The sequence below is a fragment of the Cervus canadensis genome, chromosome 8, assembly GCF_019320065.1.
Source record: "Cervus canadensis isolate Bull #8, Minnesota chromosome 8, ASM1932006v1, whole genome shotgun sequence".
Lineage (NCBI taxonomy): Eukaryota > Metazoa > Chordata > Mammalia > Artiodactyla > Cervidae > Cervus > Cervus canadensis.
Window position 1 is genome coordinate 18,757,151 of NC_057393.1, and position 14,240 is coordinate 18,771,390.

Here is a 14,240-nt window from a genome sequence, read left to right on the forward strand (position 1 = left end):
ATGACTATAAAATATATACCTAACAATCTTTAAAAAGATACTCCTAAAATATAATTAAGTCTAAAAGTTATTTGTAATAAAAATTCCAGTAAAAATTGGGCCATGTTGCACATTTAGTGAGGCCAGGGAAATAATCTCTTATAATACGACCACTTAAAATTCAGTGTGTTTCATACATAACGTGATTATTATGTGATAGAATATGGAAGATACTATTGGCCCAGTGAAACCTATTTAAATCACCTTCTTCCTTGCTTTTCTCTACTATGGAACCTGGTACATGAAAGCTACTGTTTCCCTTGCTGCTGGGTGTGAAAGTGAAAGTCATTCAGTCATGTCTGACTGTTTGCGACCCCATGGACTATACAGTGCATGGAATTCTCCAGGCCAGAATACTGGAGTTGTTAGCCTTTTCCTTCTCCAGGGGATCTTCCCAACCCAGGGATCGAACCCAGGTCTCCTGCACTGCAGGTGGGTTCTTTACCATCTGAGCCACAGGGGAAGCCTGCTGGGTGTGGTCATGTTATTTATTTTCATCAAGAGAATGAAAGCAGATATCTGAGAAAGGCTCCTCTTCCCAAATAAAAAGAAAATAAAAAGAGAATACTTTTGCTGTTTACACTACCCTTTCTTTTTCCTTCTTGGAATGTGGATGTGATGCCTGGAGTGTAGCAACCATTTTGAAAATACAAGGACACATCTACAAGCAAGTAGAAACTGATGATAAAACATCATGATAACTTCTCCAGCTCTGAGCTGTCTACTTTTGGAATTCTTATCTAGTGAGAACTTGTTTAAATCTTTATTGTGAGTTTTACAGCCATTGTTTATGATTGCCCTCCTAACCGATTTGAAATTCATGTAGAATTCAGTATTAAATAAGTCTGTCCTTTATCTCTCCATGCTCCATGCAAAATTACCAACTCTCATTTTTGAACTTGGTGGGGCCATGTTCACAATAATATGCTTAATCCAGGAAGGTACCTATTCACATGTTCATTTCAGTGGGAGTTCATAACATCTGGCTATTTTCACTCAATGATTTCTATATAGGTTTGTGACTTTTACGTCTTTAAACCCCCTTCAGTGACCAACTCACCATCCCCAAATCAAGAGCTGAACTTTATATTTCCGTGTATCAACTCATAGTACAGTGCTCTGTGAAACATAGATACTCAGTAAATTAGTGGTTTGATTGTCTGATTTTAACTCTCTGATCTCTTGGTTACAGAATGTGTCAGAATTTCTGAGACTGTTGATTTAGAGGTCTTCACAGAATGCATGAACACAAAGCAATGTTTGTTTTCTAAAATGTTAAGCAGAGTGGTCAAAATGACACTACAGTACTCTTTCACTTAAGGAATATTTTCAGCTGCCCATTGTTATTACATCATCTATTGTTATTACATCATCCATTGTTATTACCTCATCTCTCAGTCCAGTGGTAAGATTAACCTTTTGAAAGAAAGGTTTTGTTTGAAAAGATCTGGAAATGATTAGTGAGGAGGCTATGGTTCTGCTCATGTCTGCTAACAGGAGGTGGTCAATTAGTTGAACTATGCTTGGTGATGTGGTCTCTTATAATTGAGAAGCTGGTGTTCTTGCCTGTCTGAGCAGGTAGTGGGTCATCAGGGAGTCTCATGGCAAGGTAGAAAAAGAGGGGAGAGGGTAGTATGGTTGCCCAATAAGTCTTCCAATCACACTGACCTGAACTGTTTGTGGTTCCAAAAGTCACCAAGTGCTTGCCATGTAGTTCTCCTTGGAGTGTCATTGCGCAATGGTTGGGGGTGGGGGTGGGAACCTTGACCTCTGCCTGGCCACCTACAACAGCAGGATGAGAGCCAACTGTTCACTGAATGTCTGCAGTTCATGCCTTGTTTGCCTGGCTCAATCCATGTTCTTCAACCATGGGGAACAGCACAACCAGGAAGAACTCTCTTGAGAAGATTAATCTTAGCTTCCACTTGGTAGGAGACTAGAGGTCTAACAGCCAAGGCCACTTGCTGACTGTAGGAACTGAAGGGGCTTTGACCTCTCAGCCCATCAGGTGAGTCACTTGAGCAAGAGAAGAACAAGGACAGCCAATGACCGGGCTCCAGGAAGAAGTGCCAGAGAGGAGGGTGGAGCAGGAGAGAGGGCTCAGGGGTTAGTTGAAAAGAACAGAATAGAGAAATCAATTCTGTTATGCTCCTTCATCCCCCAAACTAACTTTCCTTAAGAAGTAAAAGTTCATGTTCAAAAGATTCTCCTTTCTTCAAAGACCACATTACATTAACACCTTAAGTCATTTTTCCTATAAGGCATCAGGAAAGGGTCCACAAGAAGTAAAAGAGGAAGATACTGGCTGGGGTAGATAGGATCATAGATGTTGGCACTTAAAGGGATTTGGAGGTCATTTAGGCCACCAATTACCTTTTCTGATATGGAGATGCTCAAGAGAGTGAGTGGTGTACCCAGGGTCATATGGGTTTAGGGTGCAACCTGGATGCCAGGCATGGTGAAACTTCCCCACATCTCTTCCAAGCCTCTTTCTATATTTCCAATGAGAAACAGCCCCCCCCCCCCACCACTTCCCTCCAACCTCTGGGTTCTAATTCCTGTGCTCTGCAAATCCCTTCTCCTTCCCCTCTCATCCTCTGGCCACTGATGGCCTTCCTTAACAAGGAAAAAGGAAATAAATATAGAGCCCAGAGGTGGCTTGGTGCTTGAGGAGTGGTGAGTAAAGAGCATTACAGGGAAGTGAAAATTACCTAAGATTCAGGTTGCTGATGTGGCATCCAAGACAGGAGTGTCTCCATCTGGAGCCTAGACATTTATTTCAACAGGAGGAAGATCTTCTTAGCCTCACTTAAAGAAGAAGAAGAAGAAACTGAAGCACTGTGAGGTAAAATGCTCTGCTCAAGGTCTCCATGGTCACGTGTAACTGAATAGGGAAACTTGATTCACTCTACTGCAGCTTGTGACTTCAGCATAGAAAAGAACAGCTTAGTGCAGTGTGCGATTTATTTAATTTATTTGCATTGATTCTGATGTCCCTGGGAGGTCAATAGCATTTTTCACACATGTATGGAACTGTGAAAGTCCCTGGATATTATCAGAGCTCAGGTACTTTGAATCCTTGGAGAAACCAATGCTAAAGGAATAGATATGCCAGAGATTTATTAGGGGGATGCTTCTGAAGGATAAAGGGGGAAGGAGCAGACATAGGCAAGCCTTGGACCAGGATGCAGGTCTGAGCCCTGTGGCAGGAGAGGGGGAAGGTAATATTCGATAGGAAGAGCCTCGGACCACAGAGCAGCTTTGGAACATCACTGCTGAGCCGGTGAAAGAATGTCATAGCGGGTAGGAAGGGACTGGCTCTAGGGCCCCGCCATGCCCAGCCACTGGCCAGCAGTAGCCCAGCAGAAGTGTGGCATTGGTGGGAACACGGCGTGGTCCAAAGGGGCGGCACCTAGAGGCTGTCAGTCAACCACGCTCCCGCAGCAGGTTCTCCTGACGTCGCAGCTGAGCTGTGCACCTCTGTGGCTGCCATGATATGCAGTGTTTGCCTGCGCCCCCTGTGTCAGGCTCCATGCTCAGCCCGGAGGCTACAGGGATCTGAGGAACGTGGTTCCCATCCCTCGGAGCCCATTGTCTAGCTGGGAGGACCAAACATGCACACCTCAGCGAGGGAATGTGCATGAAATCATGGCCAAGGCAATAACAACAGAAGAGTGATGGAGCAGTGTGAGACTGTGGGGGGATGATGTGTGCTGGTGGTTCAAAGAGGGGTCCTCGGAGGAGAGCCTAGGATGTTCCCATTAAGCAATATGATAGGTGTGTGTGCCAAGTGTTCTGCATCATTTCAGCCTGCCCCACGCCCACGTGTTGCCTCCATCCGTTGACATTCACCGAGTATCTATCAACTACCAGGCTCCATGCCAGGTACAGCAATTAGGTGGATCATCAACAAGCTTACAATATTGAAGGGCCTTGTAGACTGATGAGTCTTTAAAAAAAAAAAACCTATAGAGGCATGTGAGACTGTGTGTGGGGCTCCTAATGACTGGAATCCTGCTAATATACATGGTGGGGTACAAACAATGGACGAAGCTATTCATTTCATTACCATATATCTGTTAAGCTCTGTGAAGCATGAGGTAGTAGTGGGAAGTCTTTCCATTTATCACACACAAAAAATAGGGAAAAAACTACATAGAAAAAACATGAAAAAATAGAATAACATATCATATAATAGATCATCAACACACTCATAACACAGCTTCAACAATTATCAACTCACTGCAAATTCTGTTTCACCTTTAGCCTCATCCAGCTCCCACATCTTGTATTATTTTAGAGCAAATCCCTAACCTCCTATAATTTCACTGGTGAAATCTCTGAAGAATAAGGACACTGTTCTTCTTTTAAAACATATCCACAATACTATCACACATTTAGATTTCCTGAGCCTCAATTTTCTTATCTGTCAAGTGGGCATAATGATATCTATTCTGCAGGGCTGCTAGAGTTTTATATAGAGTGCTTAGCCCAGTAGCTATCTGCAGTCATGTTCATATTATGATGTGGAAGATCTCTGCTAGGCAATGTGGAGGAAAATTGAAGAACGCTAGAGCATGATTTCTGCCCCCATACTTTCCAGTCTAACTAGAAAAATAAGAAATGTATTGGTTGTATGTGTTTTCTGTTTTCACAGAATACACAGGAAATGATATTTCATGCATTTGGTTTTCTACCATGAAATGAAGTGACATTTTCGTATGTTCAGAATCTATTAATATGTCAAGGGAGAAACGCTTGCTTAAATAACTAGGTGACAAAAGACCAAACAGAGTACCAATTCTTGAATTGCCCGATTGTTCCAGAATTAAATTATATCACCTGATTTTTTTTTTAACATGTACACATGTAGTCTTTCTTTCTTGCACAATCTATACATAACATCACACAAACATACAAAATCTGTCTTGCACAGACACAGACCTTGCATCTTTTTTTGCACTTTAGATTTGGAGATGGCGGTAGTTTTTATTAGTTCCAATTATTGGCCTTTTGAGTTGAATTTTGTCAGTCTTTTCAGTTTATATTATTACTAACATTCTTATGTCTCAAGATCTGTATTAATTCCCTCAGCATTTGGCCATTTGTATAAAACTCCCTGGACATCTATTTATCAGCAGGAAGTGTTTTTCTTTTGGTGGCAAACACTATTTCATGCTAATACCCTGATGTCTCAGAGTTTATACAAGTACAAAGAAGGAAAGGCACTGAATTCAATAACTTGGACTTTCTTTTCATTTTCTGTCAGCAGTTTTAAGAAATTGGTTTTTTCCCTGTAAGCTATTTGGAAAACAAGCAGTTTTTGTTTTCCGAATGTTACCAAGCTCCAAATAATATAAATTACAGAGGTCAATGCTTAGGAATCATGATGAGAATTAAACAGCAAATAAGCAAACAACCTGATTTAAAAATGCTTAAAGGGCTTGAATCGACATTTCTCTAAAGAAGATATACAAATGGCCAATAAGTGCATGCCCAGCATCACTAATCATTAGGACAATGCCAATCAAAACCACAATGAGATACCATCTCTCACTAATTAAGATGGATACTATAAAAACAAAACAAACAAAAACTCCAGAAAATAACAAGCGTTGGGGAAAATGTAGAGGAATTGGATCCCTTGAGCACTATTGGTTGGGAATGTAAAATGGTACAGCTACTATGGAAAATAATATGGCAGTTCCTCAGAAATATCAAACACAGAATTGTGACATGATCCAGAAATTCCATTTCTGGGTATAAACCCAAAAGAATTGAAAGAAGGGACTCAGTGAGATATGATATACCCCTGTTCGTAGTAGCATTATTCATAATGGCCAGAGACAGAAGCAATTCAAGAATCCATGGATGGATGAATGCATAAACACAATGTGGTCTATATATACAATATGGTTCAGCCTTAAAATGGAAATTCTGACACATGCTACAACACAAATGAACCCTGAAGACATTAATGCTAAGGGGAATACAGTAGTTGCAAAGGGACAAATACTGCATGATTCCACTTCTGTGAGGTCCCTAGAATAGTCAGACTCATAGAATAGCACGATGAATTCTAGGGCCTGGGAGGAGGGGAGATGAGGCGCTGCTGTTGAATGGGTACAGAGTTTCAGTTTTGCAAGATGAAAAATGGTTCCACGTGGAGAGGATGTGATGATGTTTGCACAATACTGTGAATATACTTAATCCTACTGATCTCACTTAAAAATGATGATGAAGGAGGGAAAGGGGGGGCAATAAAGGTAGGAGATTAAGAAATTGTTGTTCAGTCAGTTGTGTCCAACTCTTTGTGAGCCCATGAACTGCAGCATGCCAGGCTTCCCAGTCCTTCACCATCTCCTGGATGCTCAAACTCATGTCCATCGAGTCAGTGATGCCATCCAACCATCTCATCCTCTGTTGCTCCCTTCTCCTCTTGCCCTCAATCTTTCCCAGCATCAGGGTCTTTTCCAATGAGCCGACTCTTCACATCACATGGCAAAGAGGATTAAGAAGTATAAACTATTATATTTAAAGTAAGCTATAAAGATATATTATACAACATGGGGAATGTAGCCAATATTTTATAATAACAATAACTTGTGAATTAATATATTGTACACCTGTAACTTATATAATATTGTACATCAATGATATTTCAATAAAAAATTTTTAAAATAGAAATGATGCTAACTGATATGCAATAACTATTTTACCACAATTAAAATATTTTAAATTCTACAGTAAAAATAAGAGTCATGACAATAATACTAATATAGACCTTAATATATGCTAGGAGCTGTTTTTAGAACTTTTTATAAGTTAACTCATTTGATCCTCACAGTGATCCTATAAGCACCATTATTATCCCCATTTTACAGATGAGAAAGCTGAGGCACAAAGAGGTAGAGTGGTGACACTGGGATTTGAAGACTGGCCATCTCTCTCCAGAGTCTGTGGTTTCAGGGACCCGATCCCAGGGCGTGGACACACTACCGAGGCACTGAAAAGTTCATATTCAAGGCAGGACTATTCCATCAACTGTTGAAATGATAAGAGGCTAAAATCAGAGTGCAAACTCTCTCCTGTGAACCAAAGCTTTCAGAAGGAGTTGTGAATGGATAAGGAAGCTGTGGTACATATACACCATGGAATATTACTCAGCCATTAAAAAGAATTCATTTGAACCAGTCCTAATGAGATGGATGAAACTGGAGCCCCTTATACAGAGTGAAGTAAGCCAGAAAGATAAAGAACATTACAGCATACTAACGCATATATATGGAATTTAGAAAGATGGTAACGACAACCCTATATGCAAAACAGAAAAAGAGACACAGAAATACAGAACAGACTATTGAACTATGTGGGAGAATGTGAGGGTGGGATATTTCAAAAGAACAGCATGTATACTATCTATGGTGAAACAGATCCCCAGCCCAGGTGGGAAGCATGAGACAAGTGCTCGGGCCTGGTGCACTGGGAAGACCCAGAGGAAATGGGTGGAGAGGGAGGTGGCGGGGGGGGATCGGGATGGGGAATACGTGTAACTCTATGGCTGATTCATGTCAATGTATGACAAAACCCACTGAAATGTTGTGAAGTAATTAGCCTCCAACTAATAAAAAATTAAAAAAAAAAAAAAGAAGGAGTTGTCTGGCCCGACTACTACCAGATGGGTTGGCTTGAGAAGCTGAGAGCCACGGCTTGAAGCTCCATGGGCAGATTTGTCAGGAGTCTCCAGTGGACCTGAGAGGGTACGTTGTCAACATGTATTGTGAGTTTGGCACATGGTGTGCTCTCTTCTAAGAACTTACATATCTTAATGCAGCCAATGCTTACATCAACCCTATGAAGCACCTCTGTTTTAAAGATGAGGAGATAAGGGAATTTCCTGGTGGTCTAGTGGTGAGGACTCTGAGTGTTCACTGCTGTGGGCCGGAGTTTGATCCCTGGTTGGGGAGCTAAGATTCTGAAAGCTGCAGTACCCAACCAAAAAAGAAATAAACAAATAAAGATAGTAGAAGGGTGGAGTGCTTAAGAACTTGCCCAAGATCACATAGCTTGGTGCAGAAGTTAGGAGCCCTGTATCTGAGGTTAGTAGAACCATTTCACTGTGGACCAGTTTCTGCCTTTTGCTGGTTCTAGGTTTGGGCCAGGATTCTCTGATGTTTCCTTGTTTGTTGAAAATTCTGTTTTTGAGAATCTTAAGCCTGAGTGTCAGGTTCAGAAACCCTTAGGAAAGCCCCATCCCAAGACCAGGTCCTCAGACAATGCCTGCAGCAGGGAACCTGCCCTGGTCACAGGAGCCAATTTCTCTGTTCGGCATTGCTGTTGTTCAGTGACTCAGCCGTGTCGGACTCTTTGCAGCCCCATGGACTGCAGCACGCCAGGTCGCCCTGTCCTTCACCAACTCCCAGAGCTTGCTCAAACTCATGTCCATTGCGTCAGTGATGCCATCCAACCATCTCATCCTCTGCCGTCCCCTTGTGCTGCCTTTAATCTTTCCCAGTGTCAGGGTCTTTTCCAACAGCTGACATCCATTCAGGCATCTCAGGACAGACTTATCCACAGCCTCAAGGAAGTTAAAAGAAAAGGCACTTGTTCCCTTCCAGGAAGGCAACGGAACACACATAGCTAAAAGCAAGGAGGCGTACATGTGGATATGTGTACACAGACATATATTCTCACAGATACGTATGAATATGAACTTAGGTGCATATATGTTATATATCACATGCACACAAATGACTTGGGAAGTGCTAGAAAAATCACTGAAGGAAGAAGGGGAATAAGTGGCAGCTTGTCAGAGACAGAAAAAAATGAATCTAAGAAAAGAGTGGTGACAAGAAATAGAAAGATTATGGGCTTTGGAGTCAGATGGACTTAGGCTCAAGTTCCTGCTCTGCCACCCATTGTGTGTGACCTCAAGTGAACTAATTAATCTCTCTGAGCTCTCCTTTTTCATCCTGTCAAAGTGTTTATTCCTCAGTGGTGTCTGACTCTTTGTAACCCCAGGGACTGCCCATGGAATTCTCCAGGCAAAAATACTGGAGTGGGTTGCCATTCCATTCTCCAGTGGATCTTCCCGACTCAGGGATCGAATCCGGGTCTCCTTCATTGCAGGCAGATTCTTTACTATCTGAGCCACCAGGGCAACCCTCTATTCTGTGAAATAAGGATACATATTCCTACCTTATGCATGCGTGTATGCTGAGTCATTAAGTTGTGTCTGACTCTTTGTGACCCCAGGGACTGTAGCCTGCCAGGCTCCTCTGTCCATGGGATTTTCTACGCAAGAATACTGGAGGTGGTGGCCATTTCCTTCCCTGGGGGAATCTTCCTAACCTAGGGAATGCATTGCCTGCATTGGCAGGTGGATTCTTTACCACTGAGTCACCTGGGAAGCCCATTTCCACCCTATAGGTTTTTGTAAAGAGAAAATGTGACAGGGAAAGTGTCTACTGGGACCTGGCCCATGATGCAGACTTTCCAAAGATAGCCCATCATTTTCCAGAAGTGGATCTTGCCGACGGCTCAGAGATTTGAGAGTCCTGTGACTAGTTTAGGTCTGCTTCCTAACCTTAAAGAGATTTTCTAACCCACTTTTCCTGACAGTGGTTTGCCTGCTAGGTACTGAAGTTAAGTGTAAGTAAGTGTTAGTCGCCCAGTCGTGCCCGACTCTTTGCGACCCCATGGACTGCAGCCCACCAGGCTCTTCTGTCCATGAGATTTTCCAGGCAAGGATACTGGAGTGGGTTGCCATTTCCTTCTCCAGGGGATCTTCCAGACCCAGGGATCAAACCCGGATCTCCTGCACTGCAAGCAGATTCTTTACCGACTGAACTAATAGTCCTTTTCTGTGTAATGAGTTCTGCAGGTAATGGGCCCAAGGAAACCAAGTATAGTTGGCATGGTCTTGGTGCAATGAGTCAAGAGCCAGAGCCATGAGATGCCTGGTTGGTTCCAGACCTCTGGCATGCCCACAGCCCTGTCGTTCATGCCGTCATCCCTACGTCACCCCTACTCCCAGGTGAGAAGCACTTTGCATTGGAATCTCCACCTTGGGGGGAGGTGAGCTGTGTCCAGCAATTACCTGTGCTCACCCGGCCTGTTTGACCTCATCTCTCCCCCATAGAGATCTTTGCCCACCTGCTCCTCAGGGAATCCCTCTTGGGTGGTACATGGCTGGGCTCTTTGATTGGGGCTGGACAGGGGATGAGAAGCTGGATGGATTCTCTAGCTCTGTCCCTGGTTGATATTTTTCCCACACTGGTGCACTCAGAACATCTGTTCATATTGTTTATCAAGTGACCGCAAGGGTTTGGATGAAACATTCCTGGCCATGGGACAAGCTGGGAACTTGGCCAGCCTTTCAGCTGGACTCGCTCCACATTCTTTCTGGTTTGCTTTTCTGCTCTTCTCTCCATAGTTGTCTTTTCTCTGCATCTTCAGACTCTCATGTTCTTTTATCCCCTTCTGCACTCCCTTCTGTGTATGGCCTCTTTATCACCCAAGCCCACCCTCACCTGCAGTACTCCCTCCAAAGTTAATCCTTCTTCCCACCTGAATAACCAAGAGCTCTACCACTCTTGGTTAGATGTTAGGAAGAAAAGAAGCTAATCTAGCCTGTGTTTGGAAATCACGTAGCTGCCTTTAAATCAGCGATGGCTGACTCACTAGTTCTGTGCCTTTAGATAAGATATTTAACCTTTCTGAGCCTTAAGTACAAATTTTTTAAATGCAGACGATGACAACTATTTGTTGGCCTAATTTCCACTTTCTCCATAAATAATGCCAAATCTCTTTTTCTTTCATTTCTCTTCTTCTTCCTCTGTACCCCCACACCCTTGAGCTATGCATCTTGGAAGCCAAGTCTGAGTATATAAAAGAAGAATAAAGCCTGTTTTGTGTGAGAAGAGCTGGAGTAGAAAGAACAGAGAACTCAATTCTGGTCCATTTCTTTACTGGGTGACTTTTGGCAAGTTACTCAAATTTTCCTATTCTTTATGATCTTATCTTTAAAATGGCAATAAAAATGAAACCTCCCTCATCCCTAGGATTAGAGAGAGGACTACACCAGAGAGAATTGTGAAAATTCACATGTTGTGAAAATGTACACAGATAGGAGGCTTAGCCACTGCTGTGCTATTCCACCTTCCAGTTAGAGAGATGTCTTTCAAAAGCTAGTTCTCTCACTTGCTTTGTTTCCTTTTATTTCCCTGGTATGAGATTGTGAATTTGAGGGAAAAAAGGGAGTGGAGATGTGAGCATGAATGTCCATAGCAGCGTTATTTGTAACAGCATAAAAAGTGGAAACAATCCAAATGTCCATCAATGGATGAATGGAAAGACAAATTGTCATATATTCTTACAATGGAATATTATTTAGTAATAAAAAGCAATGAAGTGAACCTTGAAAACATCGTGGCAAGTGAAAGAAGCCAGTCACAAAAGCCACATAGTGTATGATTCCATTTATGTGAAACGTCCAGAATAGGCAAATCCACGGGAGACAAAGTGGATTGGTGGTTGCCAAGAGCTGGTGGAGGTGGGAATGGAGGGCAGGGATGGGGAATGACTGCTAATGAGAAAAAATTTCTTTGGTGGGGGTGTGTGTGATGAAATGTTCTAAAACTGATTCTGTACAGCTGTGTGAATATACTAGAAATCATTGAATGATATACTTTAAATGGGCGAATTGCATAGTATGGGAATTATTCTTCATAAGACTGTATATATATGCTGTGCTTAGTCACTTCAGTTGTGTCTGACTTTTTGAGACCCAAAGGACAGTAGCCCGCCAGGCTTCTCTGTCCATGGGGAGTCTCCAGGCAAAAATACTGGAGTGGGTTGCCATGTCCTCCTCCATGGGATCTTCCCAACCCAGGGACTGAACCCAGCTCTCTTGCATTGCAGGTGAATTCTTCACTGTCTGAGCCACCAGGGAAACCCAATATATATAAAACAATCTTTTTTTTTTTTTTTTTTTTAAAGGAGAGAAGATACAATTTTGCTTTTCCTCTTCCCCCCACCCCCCCAGTCTGATATCTGCAGGAAGTTCCCTTGGGGAAGGTTGGGCTGCATGGGGCCCTCTGACTTGAGTCCATTTCCCTTGCACCATTGCTGGTTTCTCCCTTGTTGCCCTGGGAGGGGAGCCGATCCTCTGTGACAAGCCCCCTTTACTGCCCTGCTGTTGGCTCCATGCACTGAGGACTCTATTAAACTCCTGCCTCCTATGCTGTAACATTGTTTCATGAGGGTGGAGAACTCACCCCTGGTGTTCCTCCAGTGATAGATGCTGAATAAATATTGTTGAGTGAATGGCTGATGGGGAGGCTGGGGGAGGGGGAATGACTGCTAGTGGAAAGGGGTTCCTATGGGGGGTGATGAAATGCCCTAAAATCGATGCTTACTAACAAAAGGGTTCTTACTTACTAACAAAAGGCTTCTTGGGACTTCCCTGATGGTCCAATGGTTAGGACTTTGCCTTCCAACACAGGAGGTACGGGTTCAATCCCTGGTGGAGGAGCTAAGATCTGACATCCCTCTAGGTTGAAAAACCAAAACATACAACAGAAACAATACCGTAACAGATTCAGTAAAAACTCTTAAAAACTGGTCCGCATCAAAAAATTAAAACACAACAAAGCCAAAGAGGGTGCTCCTGGAGTTCCTTTAGATATTAACCTCTCATATAACAGTACTACTGAAGGGTTTGTTTATACCTCCTCAGGGCCTGTAAGAACCTCACAGTGGCCTGGAAAAGAGCTGGAGGGCCATTATTCACTCCCAGGCCTGTTAAGTGTCCAGAACCCACCCTCTCTCTATATATACCTCTGTGGCCTAAGCAAGCCCTGATAGCATTGGAAGGGGAGGGTGATTGGGAAGTCTGGAGGATGGAGAAAAGCTCAAAGTCACTGCTAACAAAGGGCCCCTAAGAAATGCCTGTGAAGCATCTCCAACACATGAGGATGAGTCACAGGAGTCTCTACCACCTCTTTGGGTCACGTGAGTTAAATATGCTCACCCCCTGCTGACCCCAGCTGCTCCCCAGCTGCAGGGAGGACTCTCTCGGGCAAGGTGGGAGCACCAGCGTGGGAAGCTGGGTGTCATGTGATCAGGTGGGGTCCTCAGCTGCAGCCCCTTGGCCGGGTGCCTCCACTGAGAGTGAGGTTCCTGAGTTGCAAGCTTCACTTCCTAGTCAGAAAGCCCCGCCAGGCAAAGTCAAGAAGACACCAGTGGCAGCATCATTAAATTATAACAAGCCCTGAAACTCACTCCTGGGTGAGTGAGAAGCCTGGGTCTGTTTGTCCTTGCGGTGGGAAGGAGGTATGTGATTGGCCGGCTGGGCTCGGCCTAGCGGGCCTTATCTCTGGCTGGTTATTATTTGATCAAAGAGGGCTTCCTCCTCCCATGGTGTTTCAAAACTGCATTGGGAGAGTTTGTTGCCGCCTGGGGATTTTTTTTTCCAAGGTTACTACCGAGCACCCAAAGTCCTTCCATTTCTGGCCATACAAACAAGCACCCAGAGGAGATATTCTTTCATCCCTCACCCTGACTGGGGCAGTCTTCTCCAGAGTCTCCATCGGCTTTGCTCATCAGCTGCTTGGAAATAAGTCCTCAATCAGCACAGAGTCAAGGATATAGGTATTTAAACAAACAAAAAAAATTGGTGGCGGGGGAAGGAGGGGATTCTGGTTTCTTAGGAAATGGGACTGAAGTGGGAGGGCTGGGGGCAGGGCTGGGGTGGAGAACTGCCCGGGAAAGGCAAAGGACGTGGAGGAAGGAAGTAGAAGGAAAGAGATGTCAGAATCTTGGGATTCTATGGAAAGGCAGAGCCAAGGCATGAGATGTTTGCACCTGGAGAGGTGTGAGTGTGATGGTTGGCGATGTGCCATTTAGGTCTGTGTGCTTCTGTCCCCATGAAATCCTTCCAGGTCTAGCTGCTCCCTTAGCCTCTTTGTCATCCTCCTCCCTGGCTCCCTGCTGAGAAGGTTTTGCACACTTGCTGAGAAATCCATTTGCTTCAGCTTGAAACATTGTCACATCTAACTTCAGAGGCGTGTCTTGGTGGTACCGATCCTTGGGATGTTGGCATCAGGGAAGGAAGAGTGGGCTGAGTTCCTTGTTTAGGAGAATTTGTTTCCCACTTTGTCTGGGATCTGGGTTTGATGTGCTTTGTCCATTCTTGTCCT

The 14,240-nt window shown here is 43.7% G+C and overlaps 1 protein-coding gene across 2 annotated transcripts in view; it reads left to right on the top strand.

Annotated features, from left to right (window-relative positions):
- The first annotated feature begins 13,552 nt into the window (after window positions 1-13,552).
- The window catches only part of GPAM (glycerol-3-phosphate acyltransferase, mitochondrial), a 68,298-nt gene continuing 67,610 nt past the window's right edge, over window positions 13,553-14,240 (top strand). The window contains exon 1 of one of the 2 annotated variants that reach the window (XM_043475718.1): window positions 13,553-13,692. The gene's annotated coding sequence lies outside the window, so the exon portion shown is untranslated. The remainder of the gene's footprint in view (window positions 13,693-14,240) is intronic. The other variant, XM_043475719.1, reaches the window with a different exon arrangement.